General features: G+C 43.7%; 1 protein-coding gene across 1 annotated transcript in view; it reads left to right on the top strand.

The window, feature by feature from the left end:
• The window catches only part of LOC111974661 (glutamate receptor ionotropic, delta-2-like), a 741,584-nt gene that overhangs the window by 586,234 nt on the left and 149,197 nt on the right, over positions 1-6,153 (top strand).

Here is a 6,153-nt window from a genome sequence, read left to right as displayed (position 1 = left end):
GTGATTTCCTGGATTTTTGTTTTAGATTCCCGTCTTCACATTGACCAAATATTAAGTTCTGCTTTTCTGATGTATCAAATACTTATGTCATGCAATAAAATGGAAATTAATTACTTAAAAATCATACAATATTTTTTTCTGGATTTTTGTTTTAGATTCCGTCTCTCACAGTTGAAGTGTAACTATGATAAAAATGACAGACCTCTACATGCTTTGTAAGTAGGAAAACCTGCAAAATCGGCAGTGTATCAAATACTTGTTCTCCCCACTGTACATTGTTTATTTTCAAGCTTGTAGAAAGAGAAGAAACCAAGAATTAACCACAAAAAAATGTCAATGCCAAGAAGTAAGAGTGGGTTGAATGTATTTTATTTAACCTTTATTTGGACAGGGTATAAGGGCACAGGGCGAGACCCAGATGCAGATGGTTCAAGTCTCTGATATCTATTAGTATCCAAGGGGGGAGGCAAGAGAATGGTCGTGGATAGGCAAAAGATCATAACAAGGTCAGAGTCCAGGAGGTACAGAGTGGCAGGCAGGCTCGAGGTCAGGGCAGGCAGTATGGTCAGGCAGGCTCGAGGTCAGGGCAGGCAGTATGGTCAGGCAGGCGGGTGCAGAGTCAAGGCAGGCAAGGGTCAAAACTGGGAGGACTAGCAAAAAACAGAGAAAAGGAAAAAGCAGGAGCACGGAGTAACATGCTGGTTGACTTGACAAAACAAGACGAACTGTCACAGCAAGACAGAAAACACAGGTATATATACCCAGGGGATAATGGGGAAGATGGGTGACACCTGGAGGTGGTGGAGGTGAGCATAAGGACAAGTGAAACAGATCAGGGTGTGACACAGGGAGTCAATGCTGAGACCAAGGTCTCTTCATTTTTTTTATTTAACCTTTATTTAACTAGGCAAGTCAGTTTAGAACAAATTCTTATTTACAATGATGGCCTACTCCGGCAAAACCCAGACGACTATGGGCCAATTGCGCGCCACCCTATGGGACTCCCAATCACGGCTGGTTGTGATACAGCCTGGAATCAAACCAAGGTCTGTGGTGATGCCTCTAGCACTGAGATGCAGTGCCTTAGACCGTTGCGCCACTCGGGAGCCCAGCGGTCTAGACAGGGAGTCAATGCTGAAACCAAGGTATCTTTATTTAGACAGGGAGTCAATGCTGAGACCAATGTGTCTTTATTTAGACAGGGAGTTAATGCTGAGACCAAGGTGTCTTTATTTAGACAGGGAGTCAATGCTGAGACCAAGGTGTCTTTATTTAGACAGGGAGTCAATGCTGAGACCAAGGTGTCTTTATTTAGACAGGGAGTCAATGCTGAGAACAAGGTCTCTTTTCCAGATGAGCCCTGTATAGCATCACAATACACATCAAAATACAAACAAACCCATTAAACTACAGATTCATATAAAATACATGTTATTATACACAACAATACACAAAAAGCAAAACACAATGATAAAAAACAGACCCATTTTTCAGTAAAAAGGTCTCCTAGCAACCGTCTGAAATGCTCAGAGACCACCAATTCCTTCAATTTGAACGTTTATTGTAGATCATTCCACACTAAAGGTGCAAGGAACTCAAAGGCTGATTTACCTAACTCTCTAGACACCAAAGGAGTCTCCAGACTTAACCAGCCCTGTGAACTAACCCTGTCATTCTAAATCTTTGTGGAGCAGGGCTTTGTAAACAAAAAGAGCGTAATGATGTAATCTACGTGACTTCAAAGAGGTCCAGCCAAACCTTTTGGTAAAGAATACAGTGAGGAGTAATAAAACTGTCTCGTGTGATAAAACGAAGGGCGATATGAAAAACGGCATCCGAGGGATTAGGTGTTGCCAATGTGTATTTGAACTACTTGTCATATAATGCGAGATAGCCACTGGCATGGGGCTATAAAAACAGGGTAATAGCAGGCACCTGGCAGTGGCTCGAGGAAGAAATAGTGAGGGACCATAACACGTTGATCTCCTCATTATCACTATGGTATGACCCCATGTTCCACTGCAAGATAGATCATCCACTGCTGTAGTTCTATTGTGAAGTGGCAAAGATACTTCATAAAACGTTATCTGTCAATGGGAGCATCCCTCCCTCTTTGTTCAATATGGAACAACCCCTTGTTTACCGCAGGTGGCAAGACACTGGCTAATGGTACCTGGCAACGCCAAGACATCAGTTCGGTGGGGCAGGTCGTAAGAGACAGAGATATCATACCATGCCAAGAGCTGATGTCAGAGATTGGCCTGAATAATATAGCACTTCAATGCCATCTACAACTCAAATCAGTTCTCAAGTGTATTTCCTCAAAGGGTATTGATGTGGGATCTAAAAGTTCTTTAGACAACAAACTGAGGGATGTTGCTATTGGGAAAATAACTGTTTCCTCCCTATACAAGCTGGTTGGCTTCTCCTTAAATAGTAACACCTCCACTGAGTTACATTCCGAGCTGGACATGGGGTGTATCTATCACAATGTGACGCAATATGGAAAATACAACATCAATATTCAATTGCGTAAGATATAATATTATTCAAATGAAGATCTCACACAGGGCATACATCACACCACACAGGTTGTACATCACACCACACAGGTTATACATCACACCACACAGGTTGAAAAAGACGGATCAAAGCCTTTCAGACTTGTGTTGGCATGGCTACGGTGAGGTCGGTACACTAATGCATCTGTTCTGGAATTGTCCAGCCTTCAAAAGATTCTGGACTGAGGTATTTGATAGATTGTCTGAAATCTTGAATGTAGAGTATGTGTACAAAACATTAGGAACACCTTCGTAATATTGAGTTGCACCCTCTTTTGCCTTCAGAACGGCCTCAATTCGTCAGGTCATGGACTCTACAAGATGTCGAAAGCGTTCCAAAGGGATGCTAGCCCATGTTGACTCCAATGCTTCCAACAATTGTGTGATGTTGGCTGGATGTCCTTTGGGTGGTGGATTATTCTTGATACACACGGGAAACTGTTGAGCGTGAAAAACCCAGCAGCATTGCAGTTCTTGACACAAACCGGTGCGCCTGCCTGGCACCTACTACCAATACCCCTTTCATAGGCACTTAAACCTTTTGTCTTGCCAATTCACCCTCTGAATGGCACACATACACAATCCATGTCTCAATTGTCTGATCTGCCCCTTTTTTTCAATTTTTGCCTAAAATAACATACCCAAATCTAACTGCCTGTAGCTCAGGACCTGAATCAAGGATATGCATATTCTTGATACCATTTGAAAGGAAACAAGTTTGTGGAAATATGAAATGAATGCAGGAGAATATAACACAGTAGATCTGGTTAAAGTGTTGTTGTTTTTTGTACCATCATCTTTGAAATGCAAGAGAAAGGCCATAATGTATTATTCCAGCCCAGGCACAATTTAGATTTTGGCCATTAGATGGCAGCAGTGTATGTGCAGAGCTTTAGACTGATCCAATGAACCATTGCATTTATTTTCAAAATGTTGTATCAAGACTGCCCAAATGTGCCTAATTGGTTTATTAACCAATTTCAAGTTCGTAACTGTGCACTCTCCTCAAACAATAGCATGGTATTATTTCACTGCAATAGCTACTGTAAATTGGACAGTGCAGTTAGATTAACAAGAATTTAAGCTTTCTGCCAACATCAGATATGTCTATGTCCTGGGAAATGTTCTTGTTACTTACAACCTCATGCTAATCACATTAGCCTATGTTAGCTTAACCGTTCCGCGGTGGACCCACCGATCCTATAGAGGTTATTAACCACTACCTACTGCCCAGTACTCTATTCTTAGTCAGTCACAGTTCTTTATAAAGCCATTTATACACTGAACAACAATATAAAGCAACATGTAAAGTGTTGGTCCCATGTTTCATAAGCTGAAATAAAAGGTCCCAGAAATGTTCCATACACACAAAAAGCATATTTCTCTCAAATTTCAGTTACAAATTTGATTACATCCCTGTTAGTGAGCAAGATAATCAATCCACCTGACAACTGATTTAAACAGCATGATCATTAAACAGGTGCACCTTTTGCTGGGGACAATAAAAGGCCACTCTAAAATGTGCAGTTTTGTCACACAACACAATTCCACAGATGTCTCAAGTTTTGCGGGAGTGTGCAATTGGCATGCTGACTGCAGGAAAGTGCCCCTTAGCTGTTGGCAGACAATTTAATGTTCATTGTTGTTTTAGAGAATTTGGCAGTACGTCCAACCGGCCTCACAACCACAGACCACGTGTATGGCGTCGTGTGGGCTAGCGGTTTGTAATGTCAACATTGTGAGCAGAGTGCCCCCTGGTGGCAGTGGGGTTATGGTATGGGCAGGAATAAGCTACGGACAACGAACACAATTGCATTTTATCAATGGCAATTTGAATGCACAGAGATACCGTGACGAGATCCTGAGGCATGGCCCCATGTCGCAAGGATCTGTACATAATTCCTGGAAGCTGAAAATCTCCCAGTTCTTCCATGGCCTGCATACTCACCAGACATGTTAACCATTGAGCATGTTAGGGATGCTTTGGATTGAAGTGTACGACAGCGTGTTTCAGTTCCCACCAATATCCAGCAACTTCGCACAGCCATTGAAGAGGAGTGGGACAACATTCAACATTGAACAACTCTATGTGAAGGAGATGTGTCGCCTGACTGGTTTTCTGATCTACGGGTTTCTGATCTGTATTCCCAATCATGTGAAATCCATAGATTAGGGCATAATGAATTTATTTAAATTGACAGAGAGAGAGCAGCAGGTCCGGGACAAGTTAGCACTTCAGTGAACAGGTCAGGGTTCCATAGCCGCGGGACAGTAGAACTTGGATCAGCAGCATGACCAGGTGGACTGGGGACGGGGACAGCCAGGAGTCGTCAGGCCAGGTAGTCCTGAGACATGGTCCTAAGGCTCAGTTCCTCCGGGAGGGGAGAGAGAGATGGGAGAATTAGAGGGAGCATACTTAAGGTCACACAGGACACCAGATAAGACAGGAGAATTACACCAGATAGGACAGACTAACCCTAGCCCCCCGGCACATAGACTATTGCAACATAGATACTGAGGACTGAGACGGGGGGGGTCGGGGGACGCTGTGGCCCCGTCCGACGATACCCCCGGACAGGGCCAATCAGGCAGGATATAACCCCACCTACTTTGCTAAAGCACAAGTCTCACGACACCGGAGGGAAATCAACAAAATACCAACTTACTACCCTGAGACAAGGCAGAGTATAGCCCACGAAGATCTTCCCCACCACACGAGCCCGAGGGGGAGCTAGAACGGACAGGAAGATAATGTCAGTGACTCAACCCACTCAAGTCGAGTATAGATAAAAAAGCCTGGCAAGACATGATGCACTCCTACTAGGGACAGCATTGGAGAGCACTAGCAAGCCAGTGACTCAGACCCCATAATAAGGTCAGAGGCAGAGAATCCCAGTGGAGAGAGGAGAGCCGGCCAGGCAGAGACAGCAAGGGTGGTCCGTCACTCCAGTGCCTTGCCGTTCACCTTCGCACCCCTGGGCCAGACTACACTCAATTGTAGACATAGGCTGCATCCCAAATAGCACCCTGTTCCCTATATAGCGCACTGCTTTTGGCCCTGTCAAAACTGGCGTACTATATAGATAAATAGGTGTTATTTGGGATGCACGAAAATGTTTTTTGCATACAGTGTCTTCTAATGGTGAGGCACAACATGTGGGAGGATATGAGCTCTACCTAAGTGGGTTTATAGCTGAACCTGGCCTGCATAAACACATACACACGTACGTTGTGTGGCAGATTAAAACAACACTGTTCTCAGTGGACCAACTTGTGTATTCTAATTCAGACTCCCTGATTGGTTTACTGGCCTCACTGGCCTAGCAACTGCCCTCATCCTCCGGAATCCTCCTAGAAACTATTTATTGAAGATGACTGAACCCCTCCAATGCTCACGCTATGACTCACAGACCACAGCCATATTCATCTCCATAAACGCTGCTTCGCTTAAATATAATAGACTCAGACGCAGAAATTGTCGATCCCTACATTTTTCTATAACAATATTTCGGCTTATTAACATGGTATTCTCCTATCTATTTAGTTTGAGAAGTGTGTCAGTGTTAATCAGATAGCGAGTTTAGAGTGTTGT

This window comes from Salvelinus sp. IW2-2015, linkage group LG15 (assembly GCF_002910315.2).
Source record: "Salvelinus sp. IW2-2015 linkage group LG15, ASM291031v2, whole genome shotgun sequence".
Lineage (NCBI taxonomy): Eukaryota > Metazoa > Chordata > Actinopteri > Salmoniformes > Salmonidae > Salvelinus > Salvelinus sp. IW2-2015.
The sequence above is the reverse complement of the archived record's forward strand: the minus strand, read 5'-3'. Positions and strand labels throughout refer to the sequence as shown.